A 16,092-nucleotide genomic window follows, 5' to 3' on the forward strand; every position below is an offset into this window, starting at 1 on the left:
GTGTATATATACTAACCCATGAGTTCATACTGCTGTCTCCGCCTCTAGTCCAATACCACAAAGCTCATATTAGCCACCCTCTCTTGCTTATTCGTAACTTCTCTCTTGAACAGTGAGAAATCTGGCTTCCACCATCCCATCCATTTACTTATTTGTTCAACCCCAGTATACATGTAAAGCAGTTTCAGAATTTGCCAACTAGAGTACACTGTGTACAGGGCCTTTAGTTATTGGCCTTAGAGTTTCCAATCAAAAATGTTTTCTGGGCTTCCCTGATGGCGCAGTGGTTGAGAGTCCCCCTGCCGATGCAGGGAACACGGGTTCGTGCCCCCGTCTGGGAAGATCCCACATGCCGCGGAGCGGCTGGGCCCGTGAGCCATGGCCGCTGAGCCTGCGCGTCCGGAGCCTGTGCTCCGCAATGGGAGAGGTCACAACAGTGAGAGGCGCGCGTACCGCAAAAAAAAAATGTTTTCCAAAGTTCAATATGACACCTTCTTTTTCCCCCCCACTCTATTTAATGAGGTTATGTCATACAATACAGTTAGAGCCACGCACAATATGCATTCCATCCTGGGATCCCTCAGCGTCCTAGTTGATACAGAAATTTTTTTTTCTTCTTTAAGCTTGTATACAGTAAAGTTCACTCTGTTTGCTACACAGTTCTTATAGTTCTGTGGGTTTGGACAAATGCATAGAGTCATATATTCACCACCCTAGTGCTAGTTCTTTCACCCTAAAAGTTCCCCTGTGTGCCCCCTTTTGTAGTCAACCGTTTCATTACACTTTGTCTTTGATTTTATTATTCCATCCTTCTACTTTCTTGGATTATTTTTTCTACCGTCCTAAATTAGCTGTTTAACTCATTACTAGTCATCTTTTCTTCTTTTCTAAAATAAGTATTTAAGGTTAAATTTCCACTAAGTACTGCTTTTGCTACATATATGCATTTTGATAGTGTATTTGCTTCAAAGTCACTCTAAGTAATTCTAACTTTCCATTATAATTTCTTCTTAGACACAGGATTGTTTATAAGTATATTTTAGAATTTCTAGGAAAGTGAATTTTTTTTTTGGTTATATTCTTGAAAATTGATTTCTAACTTAATTTCTTTGTGTTCAGAGAATATAATCTGTATGATACTCATTCTTCATAACTTGAGACTTCTTTATGTCCAGTTATGTGTTAAATATTGTAAATGTTTCATATCATTTGAAAAAATATGTACATTCTGTAGCTTGGTAGGGCAAGCAGGAGTTTTGTGGTTCAAATCTTCTAAACTCTTACTGGTTTTTTGTCTGCTTGATCTGTGGGGTCATGACCAAGGTGAATGGAAAGCTGCCACTGCAGTGGTGTTTTCTTCCTCTACTTCTGCAAATTTTTGCTTTTGAGACTGTTTCTTAGATGTATTCAAGTTTAAAAATTATTAAATATTCCTGGTGAATGGAAATTGTTATTACGATTTAGTGACCCTTTTCATAATTAATAATGCATTTTACATTAAAGTTTATTTAGATGGTTATTAGCGTAGCCTTCTTTTGGCATTTGTCTGATATATGTTTATTCTTACTTTTAATCTTTCTGTATTCTTGTGTCTTATAAATAGCATACTAGAAGGGTGAGCTGTGACAAAACTAGAGAGAGGCATGGACATATATACACTACCAAACGTAAGGTAGATAGCTAGTGGGAAGCAGCCGCAGCCGCATAGCACAGGGAGATCAGCTCGGTGCTTTGTGACCGCCTGGAGGGGTGGGATAGGGAGGGTGGGAGGGAGGGAGACGCAAGAGGGAAGAGATGTGGGAACATATGTATATGTATAACTGATTCACTTTGTTATAAAGCAGAAACTAACACACCATTGTAAAGCAATTGTACCCCAATAAAGATGTTTAAAAAATAAATAAATAAATAGCACACTAGATTCTGATTTAATTATCCAATATAACAATTTCTGTTTTTTAATTAGTTTAGTCCATTTACAATTATCATGTGTATTGATATAAGTAAATTCATTTCTACCATTTTATTTTGGACTCTTTTTGGCTCATGTCTCTAAGCTTTTTGTTTCTTTCTTGCCTCCTTTTTGTTTCATCCAACGTATTTTCTTTTTTTCTCCTCATTTACATTTTTCACCTTTTGAAGATTTTACCATGTATGTGACTAAAATTTTAAATCTTATGCTAATCAGCAAACTTTCCCCTCCTTCTGCCAAGTGCAGAGACCTTAGAACATTTCCCTCCAGTCACCCGCTTCCTGGCTTACATGCTTATGTTATCTGGTATTTTAACTGTATCCTTATTTGTTTTCTAATCTTACACATTAGACATTATTTTTATTATCTTATACTCAATACTTGCTTCAATTTAGAAATTACTTTTTTCCTAAAGTATATTCTTTGGAATTTCATACAATGGAATACCTATAGATAATGAATTTTGGAATTTCTTTGTTTCATTCACATTTTTGAAAGAAAATTTTGCTTGTTATACATTCTACGCTGACAGTTATTTTCTCTCAGAACTTTGCAGATAGTACTCCATTTTCTTCTGACTTCCTGGGTTAAGAAGGCTTCATTGCCATTCTTTTGAGGGAGATTTGATTTAATAGTTTTAGGATTATTTTGTTCTTTTGTGGATTCACTGTTCAGTGTGGATTTCTTTTTAAATAATTCTGTTTGGGAATTTTGTGGCTTTCTGATCGATGTGCGCTGATATTGGGTAAGTGCAAATTTCTTTGAATTTACCTTGATTGGGATATGAAGATCCATGTTTGTCATCAGTTCTGGAATATTGTAATCTCTTTAAATATTGTCTCTCCTCCAATCTTGCTCTCTCAAACTCCAATTACCCATATATTAGGCATTTTATCTTCTATATCTCTTAATGTCTCTAAAACATAGCCTATCTACTCATTTCTCCAGCTGCATTCTATATAATATTTTTAGTTCTGTCTTCTACTTCAGGACTCAGCAGACTTTTTCTGTAAAGGGCTAGACAGTAAACATAATAAATATTTTGTACTTTGTGGGCTATATGGTCTGTCACAACTACTTGACTCTTACTGTATAGCAAAAGCAGCCGAATGGGCAGTATGTAAATGAATGAGTGTGGCTTGTTTTCTAATACAATTTGATTCACAAAGACAGGTGGTAGACTATCATTTGCTGGCCCTTGCTCTACTTCCACATTTCTCTCTTCAGCTATGACACCTGCTTTTTAACCTACTCATTGAATTGTTAGTTTCAATTATTAAATTGTTTTAGTTCTAGAAATTCTCTTAGGCTCTTTTTTAAATCCATTTGGTAATTTCTGAGTAGCTCTCATTGCTTTCTTGGCTTTTATTTCCTTTTCTGTTTCCTTAGACCTTTTATAATTAGTTATTTTGTATTCTGATCATTGCAATAACTAAAACTTCTAGGTGTTTGTATAGATCCATTGTTTCTGCTGATGTTTTTGCCATGGTCAACCATTTGCTTATTCTGCTAGCAATTTTTGTAGTAAGCACGTATACTTGGATTAATCTGTGGAAATTCTACAAGGCCAGGGTTGAGAATGCTTGCTTCCCAAAAGGATTTGCTCTTGCTTTTACTTGGTGATAGGAGGTGCTACTGGAGCTGTTTTATTTTCCATCTTGGAGATTCCTCGATTGCACAAGTGGTACCCAGTTTAATGAGGTCAGGCAAGTAGTGCATATTCTCAAGAAAGACCCTTTTCACTCAGTCTATAGATGTTGTACAGACAGATTTCCTTGTTTGTTCTCCTTTGCAAGGATATTGATTTTCTAGCCCATCCTTTCACTGATAGTATAGCCCATTCAAGCGTCCCATTTTTTGCACGCATCTCAAGTTTAGCTGCCCATGCAGATTAGGTCTCTGAGCCCGTGGCGCATTCCCTTGAAGAGCACAGCTACAGAACCTCCTTGGAACCGACATTTGCCCTTAAGGCAGCTCTGGTGTTCACATGCACCCCTACTTTGATTTCAGCTCCTAATTCATTTTTTTTTTCCTGCTCTTGGGAGAATTTTTTACTTTCTTATAAGTACAACATAACATTTAACTGTATTTGCTATAATTTATTCAGTGTTTGGGAGTTTTGTAGTGAAGAGGGACTTTTGGAGTATCACATCAGTCTACTATAATAGGAGCAGAAATCACATGATAAAACTTGCATTTTGAGAAAAACATTTGGACATCTCAAAGGAGAACCTCCTGGGACTCTCTCCCTAACCCCTCTGTTTCAAGTGCCCTCTGGTTAACTGCTGCTCATCCACTGCATCTCAGCTTTAATATTCCCAAACTGAATCCTTACCTGAAATTCAAACTACATCAGAGCTTTGTACTTTTGCCCTTCTTAAATGTAATGTACACTTACTCCCTAATTTTTCTTTTTTATGCCTTTCCCTATTATAAATTCTATTAGGGAAGGAGTCATTTCTGTTGTGCTTATATTGTATCCCCAGAACCTGGCCAGTACTCGATAAATATTTGTTGAGTAAGTAAATGAATGACATTGGACCATATGTTTACAAATTTTATAGGTGACATGTTGGGGCACTTCATAAATAGATCTAACAATTACATGTTCTTCATGAGTTAAACTCCGTGAGTTTTATGGCCCGTGGAAAGACCCCATGTAACCAGCAAGATTGTGCCATTTTACAACATAGAAATTAATAAATTGAAACAATGAAATACCCTTTTTATATATAAAATTGAAAATGATTATAACACATGGTAAAGACCACAGTTGATGAGGTTAGAGGGAAATTAATAATTTCATACACTGTGGGTCAGAGTATAAGCTGGTAAGTGCTTTCTTAAGAAGCAGTTTTGTGATATGTATCAAATGCCTGAAAGTGTCATCTCATTTCTTAGCTCAGGCTACCATAACAAAATACCATAGACTAGGTGGGTTAAACAACAGAAATTTATGTTCTAACAGTTCTGGAGACTAGAAGTCTGGGCGCCAGTGTGGTTGGGCTTTGAGGATGACTCTTTTCCTAGCTTGTAGATGACTCCCCTCTCTCTGTGTTCTTACAGAAGAGAGAGAAAAAGATCTCACTCTTCCTCTTCTAACAAAGCCACCAATCCTATCAGATTGGTGTCCTAGCCCTATGACCCCATTCCACCTTAAGTACTTCCTAAAAGCCCTGTCTCCAAACACAGTAATATTGGGGGTTGGGACTTCAACATATGAACTTTTAGGGAAATACATAGTACCATTTAACCTAACAATATACTTTCAGGAATTTATCCCAAGGAAACAATCAGAGATGGGTTAAAAATATTTAGTGTAAGATTGGTTATCACAACAGTGTTTATGGTAGGAAAACAATGGAAAAAGTCTCAATTTCTACTAATAGAATATTGGATTAATATATTATGGTGCTAAAGACTGTCATACAGAGTGAAGTTAGTCAGAGTCACTCTATATGATACCGTATAATATCGCTTATATGTGGAATCTAGAAAAATGGTACAGATGAACTTATTTGCAAAGCAGAAATAGAGACACAGATGTAGAGAACAAACATATGGATACCAAGGGGGGAAGTGGGGGTGGGATGAGCTGGGAGATTGGGATTGACATATATACACTACTATGTATAAAATAGTTAACTAATGAGAACCTACTGTATAGCACAAGGAACTCTACTCAGGGCTCTGTGGTGACGTAAATGGGAAGGAAATCCAAAAAAGAGGGGATATATGTATACGTATATATACTGTATACTGACTCACTTTGCTGTACAGCAGAAACTAACGTAGCATTGTAAAGCAGCTATACTCCAATATAAAGTTTTTAAAAAATACATGGTACATCCATATAATGAAATATCATTCTTCCATTAAAAAGCATATATTAGAATATTTAAATGATTTGAGAAAATGTTTATACTTCATTAAAAGAATCAAATTATACATTAGAATGTGCAATATATGTATAGATTTATAGAAAGAAGGCTGGGTTATATTTACAAAATGGTATTACCAGTTATTTCTGATTGGGGCATTTAAGAAAACTTTTGTCTTTGTATTTTTTCTGAATTCTCCTCCCAAATTATGATGTGTATATAGTTCTTTAATTTTTTAAAAAAGTTATTTTAAAAAATATTAGGCAGAGATGATACTTATATCAGAGAACACTATCAACCTTAATTCTCTTTATTTTTAAACTCCTCTTGATATTTATTTTTCTTGAGTTCTAGAATTTTGTGCAGTATTTTAGTTGGTTCCGGGAGAGGACAGTTATGAGACACCTTGATACCTGACCTTGACCTGTCTGTCCATCATTACTTCACCACAAAAACTAAGTCACAAGATCACGTATCTTCATAGTGTCAGATTCCTGCCTTTTTTTTTTTTTTTTTGTAGAAGTATCTAAAACCTCCAAAGAAAATAGAATACATATGGAAATTCAAATTTGGAAAGGATCAGGAGGGAGGAGGGTTTGGAAAAAGAGAATATGATTTTTAAATTTCATTTCCAAGATTTTTCTCCTAGAAAATCTGTTTCTTCTATTTCAATGAATGTATAGGGGTAGAATTAATTTCTTCTTCTGTATATTTGAAAATTTTAGGGGAAGTAAAAGGACACTGATTATATATTATATGACCATCCAAATGATACATCATTTTGTTTGAAACAATAGGAGGTGTTATAGATTTGAGAACAAAAATGAGAGATTATTGTTTTCTCCCTCATCTTCCACCATTTCTTATTTTCTTGTGTCCTGTGTCTTCCTCTGTTTTTTTTTTTTTTTATTCTGTTCACAAATGGATATCGGTGGGAAATACATGAAGTGCAAAGTGACTTTTACCTGCTGTGCTATAGGCAGAATTGACAATTCAGAAATAACCACCCTCTAGGTGTCTCCCGCCTTCTCACTCTCTGGAGGAAGCTAAGATGTCATACATTCCTCATCAGAGAGGGCAGGTGAAAAGAAGCCTATAAGAAACTCAAAAGCACCATGAACTTTCTCATTTGCCCACTCACTGCTTGCAAAATATCTTTTACCACAAACCACCAAACTTCCAGGACAAGCAAACCTACCTGAGGAGTTTGGGGAGGGAGGGAGTATGAGGCAGGAAGGTAAAGGAAATCTCATCAATTTACAGGACTTTTCTATATGTTAACTCCTGGTGTATTTATTCAACCCACAAACTTCCCAAGCACTCTGTTCCAGGCGGTATGTCCACTCCTAGAGATTATAAAGCAAAGGGCACATTTATCCTTCGAGTATCTAGAAGCTGTCCCACTGATAAAAGTGATTAAGAAAATAACCATAGAAGATGTTATAGTTTTCATTGAGTAATAGAACAAATGCTCATCAGCACTAAATAGTGCTTTTTAAGTGGGAATTGTAGGGAGATACCATGACTAAACAATTCTCGGATGTGCTATTAAAACAAGTTAAACCCATTTCTTTACTGTCAGCCTTCTCAGACCTCACTGTTGCACTAAGAACCTCCAACAAGGTCTCAGGATTCGTGGTGTTCAAAATAAAAAAACAGGTACACGGGGTGTTTCACCCTTTTTGTTGGAGTGTGTCACAGAACCATTACTCCTTAAAGTATGTTGGCAGCCAGTAAATCGTCTTTACCTAAATTCACCCAGATGAAATGGATGTTAAACATGCCAGAATTAGTCTGTATTAGTCTTATGGGCCTCTGAAATGTGAGTTACTGAAAAACACATGAACTGTCTACTGTCGAGCCAAGGAAAGTGAAGTTACTGGGTTCGTCCACATCAGAACATTTAGGCATATTCCCCTCCTTGATATTTTCTCTTCTGCTCAAATACTCAACTCTGCAACCCAGTTGTGTACTCTTCTCCTCAGACCTTTCTTGAAATACAGTGAAATCATCATTTCCCTTCATGGAAACTGTTCTCTGAACTACCCCAAAAGCCATCAGAGATCAGAGGAAATGGATGGGTAATACTGTGCATCCCTCTTGTTCCGGAGTTGTCTTTTCAGAACAGCTTCCTCACTTTAGAGCTTATGTTGTACTCATTACAGAAGGAATTGGTAATCATGACAAGATGTCACATGTACAGAAAGGATTCTGTTCGCTTTAAAATACCTAATATGCCAGATTGATGAATAACACAAATTATAAAATCCCTTAGTTCATGGAGGAATTGAGTAAAATTAATTTGTACCGGCCTTAATATGTATAGGAACTACTTTTTGGAGGAATCCGCCTTTCAGAAAAGGTGTTCTCTATGTGTGTGGGTGTGTGTATGTGCACACATGTGATGGTTTCTGTGAAAACAGAATATGACCCATAGGCAGATGTAAGATCAGTCTATCAGTATGAATCAGTGGCAGAAAGTTGTGTTGTATGATCCTATTTGTTAAGAATCTTTCAAGTATAATTAACATAGACACAACTGCATGTGGTGTTCAATTGCTTATTATGTAATACTGGAAGGAAGTTCTGTGTCATAGCTCGTTTGACAGTATCTATAACTAAAAGAAGTGTACCTGCTTTATAACTTGTTCATGTCTTAAATTAATTTCACAGAACACTCTATTTTTATTAAAATCATGTAACTTCTGTAACTACAGGCCTCAGGAAAAAATGAAAATGTTAACTCTTGGTACATGAACATACACTTCCTCCCCACTGGAACCGCTTTAACGTAATAATATAATAATATAGGCATAGAGTTAAACCCCAGTTAACATTGAAATCAGAAAACTGGTCTTCTTTGTTAGAATTTTAAATAACCACATTTTAACATCATCTTTTTATCAATGTCAAAGAGGCATTATTATTTTTGCTTTTACTATCTCAGGAAAACTATTCTTGAGATTAAAACCAGTTCATTTCATTAATAATTAAAATGGCAGGTAAACACTAAAAATTTTCTGCTAAGTGTAAATACATGCTAATTTTTTGTTAGAGATCTTTTTACCCAGAATTCTTAACTATAATTCCTGCTCTAGCTTGCTTTTCAAAAAATTTTCTATTTTACCTACTGTTATATAATAAAAATTTTTCAAATAATTCATACCATATTAATACTAATAAGTAATAATATTATGTGTTATTACTAGTTCATGAATTCTTATAATCGTATATAACTGATACTTTTTATTCTATATAGCACTCATTCATTTCTTTAGCATTTATATATTGAATACTAACTGTATGCCAGCTACTGTTCTATGCACTAGGAGTACAGCACAAAGAGACAGACAATAAACAAATAAATATATCACATGTTGGACGATGGCAGTATATACAACGGCAAGTAATAAACAGGCCTGTGGAAGTGGGAGATAACAGGCTTACACCAGGTGGTTAGAGATAACCTCGCTCATCCTGAGTCATGTCAGTAGAGATAAGAAGCAGGTGACCATAAACATTGTGAAATTTTTTGTTCTAGTTCTGAGAAAAATGCCAGTGGTAGTTTGATAGGGATTGCATTGAATCTGTAGATTGCTTTGGGTAGTAGAGTCATTTTCACAATGTGGATTCTTCCAATCCAAGAACATGGTATATCTCTCCATCTATTTGTATCATCTTTAATTTCTTTCATCAGTGTCTTATAATTTTCTACATACAGGCCTTTTGTCTCCTTAGGTAGGTTTATTCCTAGATATTCTATTCTTTTTGTTGCAATGGTAAATGGGAGTGTTTTCTTGATTTCACTTTCAGATTTTTCATCATTAGGGTATAGGAATGCCAGAGATTTCTGTGCATTAATTTTGTATCCTGCTACTTCACCAAATTCATTGATTAGCTCTAGTAGTTTTCTGGTGGCATCTTTAGGATTCTCTATGTATAGTATCATGTCATCTGCAAACAGTGACAGCTTTACTTCTTTTCCGATTTGGATTCCTTTTCTTCCTTTTTCTTCTCTGATTGCTGTGGCTAAAACTTCCAAAACTATGTTGAATAAGAGTGGTGAGAATGGGCAACCTTGTCTTCTTCCTGATCTTAGTGGAAATGCTTTCAGTTTTTCACCATTGAGGACGATGTTGGCTGTGGGTTTGTCATATATGGCCTTTATTATGTTGAGCGAAGTTCCCTCTATGCCTACTTTCTGCAGGTTTTTTTGTAATAAATGGGTGCTGAATTTTGTTGAAAGCTTTCTCTGCATCTATTGAGATGATCATGATCTCCAATTTGTTAATATGGTGCATCACGTTGATTGATTTGCGTATATTGAAGAATCCTTGCATTCCTGGGATAAACCCCACTTGAACATGGTGTATGATCCTTTTAATGTGCTGTTGGATTCTGTTTGCTAGTATTTTGTTGAGGATTTTTGCATCTATGTTCATCAGTGATATTGGCCTGTAGTTTTCTTTCTTTGTGATATCTTTGTCTGGTTTTGGTGTCAGGGTGATGGTGGCCTCATAGAATGAGTTTGGGAGTGTTCCTCCCACTGCTATATTTTGGAAGAGTTTGAGAAGGATACATGTTAGCTCTTCTCTAAATGTTTGATAGAATTCACCTGTGAAGCCATCTGGTCCTGGGCTTTTGTTTGTTGGAACATCTTAAATCACAGTTTCAATTTCAGTGCTTGTGATTGGTCTGTTCATGTTTTCTATTTCTTCTTGGTTCAGTCGGCAGACCCCGAATAGCCAAAGCAATCTTAAGAACGAAAAATGCAGCTGGAGGAATCAGGCTCCCTGACTTCAGACTATACTACAAAGCTACAGTAATCAAGACAGTATGGTACTGGCACAAAAACAGAAATATAGATCAATGGAACAGGATAGAAAGCCCAGAGATAAACCCATGCACATATGGTCACCTTTTCTTTGATAAAGGAGGCGAGAATATACAGTGGAGAAAAGACAGCCTCTTCAATAAGTGGTGCTGGGAAAACTGGACAGGTACATGTAAAAGTATGAAATTAGAACACTCCCTAACACCATACACAAAAATAAACTCAAAATGGATTAAAGACCTAAATGTAAGGCCAGAAACTATCAAACTCTTAGAGGAAAACATAGGCAGAACACTCTATGACATAAATCACAGCAAGATCCTTTTTGACCCACCTCCTAGAGAAATGGAAATAAAAAAAAAAGTAAACAAATGGGACCTAATGTAACTTAAAAGCTTTTGCACAGCAAAGGAAACCATAAACGAGACCAAAAGACAACCTTCAGAATGGGAGAAAATATTTGCAAATGAAGCAACTGACAAAGGATTAATCTCCAAAGTTTACAAGCAGCTCATGCAGCTCAATAACAAACAAACAAACAACCCAATCCAAAAATGGGCAGAAGACCTAAATAGACATTTCTCCAAAGAAGATATACAGACTGCCAACAAACACATGAAAGAATGCTCAACATCATTAATCATTAGAGAAATGCAAATCAAAACTACAATGAGATATCATCTCACACCAGTCAGAATGGCCATCATCAAAAAATCTAGAAACAATAAATGCTGGAGAGGGTGTGGAGAAAAGGAAACACTCTTGCACTGCTGGTGGGAATGTAAATTGATACAGCCACTATGGAGAACAGTATGGAGGTTCCTTAAAAAACTAAAAATAGAACTACCATACGACCCAGCAATCCCACTACTGGGCATATACCCTGAGAAAACCATAATGCAAAAAGAGTCATGTACCAAAATGTTCATTGCAGCTCTATTTACAATAGCCAGGAGATGGACACAACCTAAGTGTCCATCATTGGATGAATGGATAAAGAAGATGTGGCACATAATATACAATGGAATATTACTCATCCATAGAAAGAAACGAAATTGAGTTACTTGTAGTGAGGTGGATGGACCTAGAGTCTGTCATACAGAGTGAAGTAAGTCAGAAAGAGACAAACAAATACCGAATGCTAACACATATATATGGAATCTAAGAAGAAAAAAAATAAGGTCATGAAGAACCTAGGGCTAAGACGGGAATAAAGACACAGACCTACTAGAGAATGGACTTGAGGATATGGGGAGGGGGAAGGGTAAGCTGTGACAAAGAGAGTGGCATGGACATATATACCCTACCAAACGTAAAATAGATAGCTAGTGGGAAGCAGCCACATAGCACAGGGTGATCAGCTCGATGCTTTGTGACCAGCTAGAGGGATGGGATAGGGAGGGTGGGAGGGAGGGAGAGGCAAGAGGGAAGAGATATGGGAACATATGTATAACTGATTCACTTTGTTATAAAGCAGAAACTAACACACCGTTGTAAAGCGATTATACTCCAATAAAGATGTTAATAAATAAATAAAAAGAAGGAAGTGAGTGTGCAAGCCATGTGTGTGCATGGGGAAAGGCTCCTGGGCAGTGGAAGCTGCACATGCAAAGGCCCTGAGGCAGAGCATGCTTCCTATGTTTGAAGACTAGCTAGGTGACCAGCATGGCTAGAATAGAGGACTTGCCATGAGGGGGCAGAGGAAATCAGAGTGGGCTTTGGCTTTTACAATGAGTGTTACCACTACAGGGATATGACTTACACTTGAAAATGGCTCACAGTAGTGTGTAGCCAACACTCTGACAAAGAAAAGACTGGAGGAGAGAGAGACCAAGAAGGCTACAGCCATACTCAGGGAAGAGCTGATGATGACCGGAACCAGGGGAGCAGCAGGAGTGGTCAAGTTTGAATATGTTTTGAACATATAGCTGACAAATTAATTTATAAACTGAGCTTATAAAACTATTATACTTTGAATCTCTATTACCCTGAGTCTACTAGGCAAATGTTCATCAAATGTAACTGGTTTAAATATCTCTCCAGGATTCTGCAAGTACCTATGTTGTAATGCACGAAAGAGCAAATTTTAGGATTTCCTTTGTTAAGGTCTTTTTAAACTGAATCACTGATTCAGTGGTAGGTATTTTAAACTGTATTGGTATTTAATCTCTCTGCCTTACACAGGTAACATAGAAAATGTGTGATGTGAGGAAGTGTATTTAAAATAGCTCCACCATTGTTGCTTCTCAAATATAGCTTCCATTTTTTATTAGGGATCTTTCGTAGTGTTCTTGATTTTCTGTTAAAACACAGAGGAAAGACAATAAGGCATGGGCACTGAGAGCCTCTGATTTGGAATGCAAGAGACCTAGATTCTAGTCCAGGCTCTGTCCTTACAAGCTGTGTGACCTTGGGGAAGTCACCTAATCTCCCTGAGGCGCAACAGCCTCCTCTCTTGGGGACTAGAGAAAGGATTGCTGTGGGCATCCTATGTTGTTATACATATAAAACAGAACAGTACGAGGCACGTTGATAATTGCTATGTTTGTTTTAATAGCAACCATGACAAGAAGATATTGATGACATGGAAGTATTTGCATTTACTAGGAAGAATAATTTTAGAAGGAGCTGTTACTTTTAGGCTTGACTGCAGCAAAGTTACCATTTAGCCTCAATAATTTAGATACAGAAGGCCACTTCATATACCTAATATAGTCTGGTATACACATTGAAATAAAGATGTGAATAAGGGCAAGTCCAAAATATAAAATGTATTTAACCTGTCAGATGTATACATAATTTAGTAATAAGGTCAGTGAAGTGACAGCCCTTCACTGTGTATAACAGTCTTTATCTCAGTGAAAGTGACACGAGTGACATTCCCCCCGACTGACTTTTCTCGCTCTTCATTGACTGAACCCCTGGCCTCATTCAGTCAGGTAGGCGATGTGCCCCAGCGAAGTTTCATATGACCCACCCATGTACTCTGTCACTGTGGATTACAATCTCCTTTGACAGTTGAAACAAACAGTAAAATTCACTCAAATATAATTGTGTGGCATCTGTCAGAGCGCAAGGCCAAAGGACCATGTCAGTCATCAGAACAATAAAGAGAAGTTCTTTGCTCTTTTTCATCAAGTTTGCATAGGTGTATTTAGTGAATTGACCACTTGCAACTTCGTGGTATGGGATGTTTTGCTGTGTATGTAATAGCATAATGTAGTCATAGTTCTTGTCTGCCCAAATTCCCAAATTAATGATTTATATAGAATTATCCAGTTCACCTTTTGTGATCATTGGCAATAGTTATGCTTAGGTTACAGTCTGGGTTTTGTGCTATTGTTTGCTTGGTAGGAATTGACTCTGAAGTAATATGTGAAAAAAAATCCATTGTTAAATTATTCTAAAACATTGGGGTTAGTTCATAGTTCATTGCTCTAGAATTTAAAATCAGACTTTCTTTTTTCCTTCCTAAAAATTTTGAAAGACCAAATATTTTGCCCTTAGTTTTTCTGCAGTTAACATTCAAACTGCATTCTGATGGATCAGAATGAAATGTAATTTTAAGTAGTATTTTCAAAGCATAAATTCAAGCAGGATGCAAGTTTCTGAAATAACAAATTATTTACTCTGTTTTAGAAAAAACTTCTCAGATTTAAATGATGCTTTTTTTTCTGGGAAAAATGATGCTTTGATATGAATAAAATGTCTTTAAGCCAGTATGATTCAGGTATAACTTTAGAATTAATTGCTTTTATCCTAACTGACTAGTTTACAAGTATCAAAAATGCACGCACACGTCTAGATGTCTAGGTAAAAAACAGTGGGAACAGCAAATAAAAATCTTGTTGGGAAATTTATTTTAAATACCCATTTTTTTCATAATCCTCACTTGTACCTATTTTATACATAAACATTAAAAATTAGTAAGTTCAGATGATAAATCTTTGGAAATTAAAACAATCTTCAGAAAAATAAGTTAATTTGAGAAGATATGATTGGTGTTAAGAAATGCAAAAGATTCATTTTGTTGAAATATATAAATATTTAAAGTAAATGTGAAATTAATGTATCTTTTTCTCTGTTTTAACAGACAGTGAAATTCTTATATTCAAAATTTTAGATGACTGCTATACTACCAGATACTTAAATTGATATAGAATAAATTCTGAATCCCTATTGGATATATTTTATGGTTTCAGTCCTAATCTTAGTAAAAGAAGACTTCTGTTCAATCTTTTTTGCTACTGTTTTTTTGTTTTTTGTTTTTTTTTTTTTGGTTGCGTTGGGTCTTTGTTACTGCACACAGACTTTCTCTAGTTGTGGTTTGTCGCAGTGTGCAGGCTTCTCGTTGCGGTGGCTTCTCTTGTTGTGGAGCATGGGCTCTAGGCACACAGGCTTCAGTAATTGCAGCACGCGGGCTCAGTAGTTGTGGCTCATTGGCCCTAGAGCACGTGGGCTTCAGTAGTTGCAGCTTGCGGGCTCTTGAGCACAGGCTCAGTAGTTGTGGCGCATGGGCTTAGTTGCTCCGTGACATGTGGGATCTTCCCGGACCAGGGATCGAACCTGTGTCCCCTGCATTGGCAGGAGGATTCTTAACCACTGCACCACCAGGGAAGTCCCTGTTGCTACTTTTAAAGGTACTACTTTATTTATAAAGTTGATACTTTACTTCATAGGCATATTTGGTTAAGCACAAAAATCTTGAAACATAGGTGGTCTTTCTTCTCTGTATATTTTTATTCAAGTATTCATGTTTCATTTATATTTAAACAAAAAAATAGAGCAGTACACCACTGCATGAATCCAAAATGTCTGTTCCTTACAACAATTAAAATTAAATCTCCAGTTTCACATTAGCTTAATTTTTATTTGGAAGAGAAGGAGTTAAGACATTTTAGCTTACATTCAGTATATTTTTTTATAATAATTCCATTCACGATATTTAATTGGTCAAATGTTTGGTATCACTATAAAACACTTTTCACTGCTATTCTCAAGGACTAGTCATTGTTTTCTGTAGATCTGAAAAATATTTATTGTAATCCTTTACCTTGAAGGCTGTCTAAAAGAGAATAATTCTGTTCCATTCATTCCAGGTTGAAACATGAAGCAAATGGCTATAAATATCTCCAATAAATTTCCAGTGTAGACACAAGTAGTATGTATACTGTGAACCAATATGCATTTTCCTTAATTATTTGGATTTTTCAGGGAAATAGAAAGATATAAAATATATAAAAGGGGCTTCCCTGGTGGCGCAGTGGTTGGGAGTCCGCCTGCCGATGCGGGGGACGCGGGTTCGTGCCCCGGTCTGGGAGGATCCCGCGTGCCGCGGAGCGGCTGGGCCCGTGGGCCATGGCCGCTGGGCCTGCGCGTCCGGAGCCTGTCCTCCGCAACGGGAG

General features: G+C 36.6%; 1 protein-coding gene across 11 annotated transcripts in view; it reads left to right on the forward strand.

Moving 5' to 3' along the window:
* The window catches only part of CADPS2 (calcium dependent secretion activator 2), a 494,346-nt gene that overhangs the window by 341,860 nt on the left and 136,394 nt on the right, over positions 1-16,092 (forward strand). The gene's annotated exons all lie outside the window — the stretch shown is intronic.

This window comes from Phocoena sinus, chromosome 9, assembly GCF_008692025.1.
Source record: "Phocoena sinus isolate mPhoSin1 chromosome 9, mPhoSin1.pri, whole genome shotgun sequence".
Taxonomy (NCBI): domain Eukaryota; kingdom Metazoa; phylum Chordata; class Mammalia; order Artiodactyla; family Phocoenidae; genus Phocoena; species Phocoena sinus.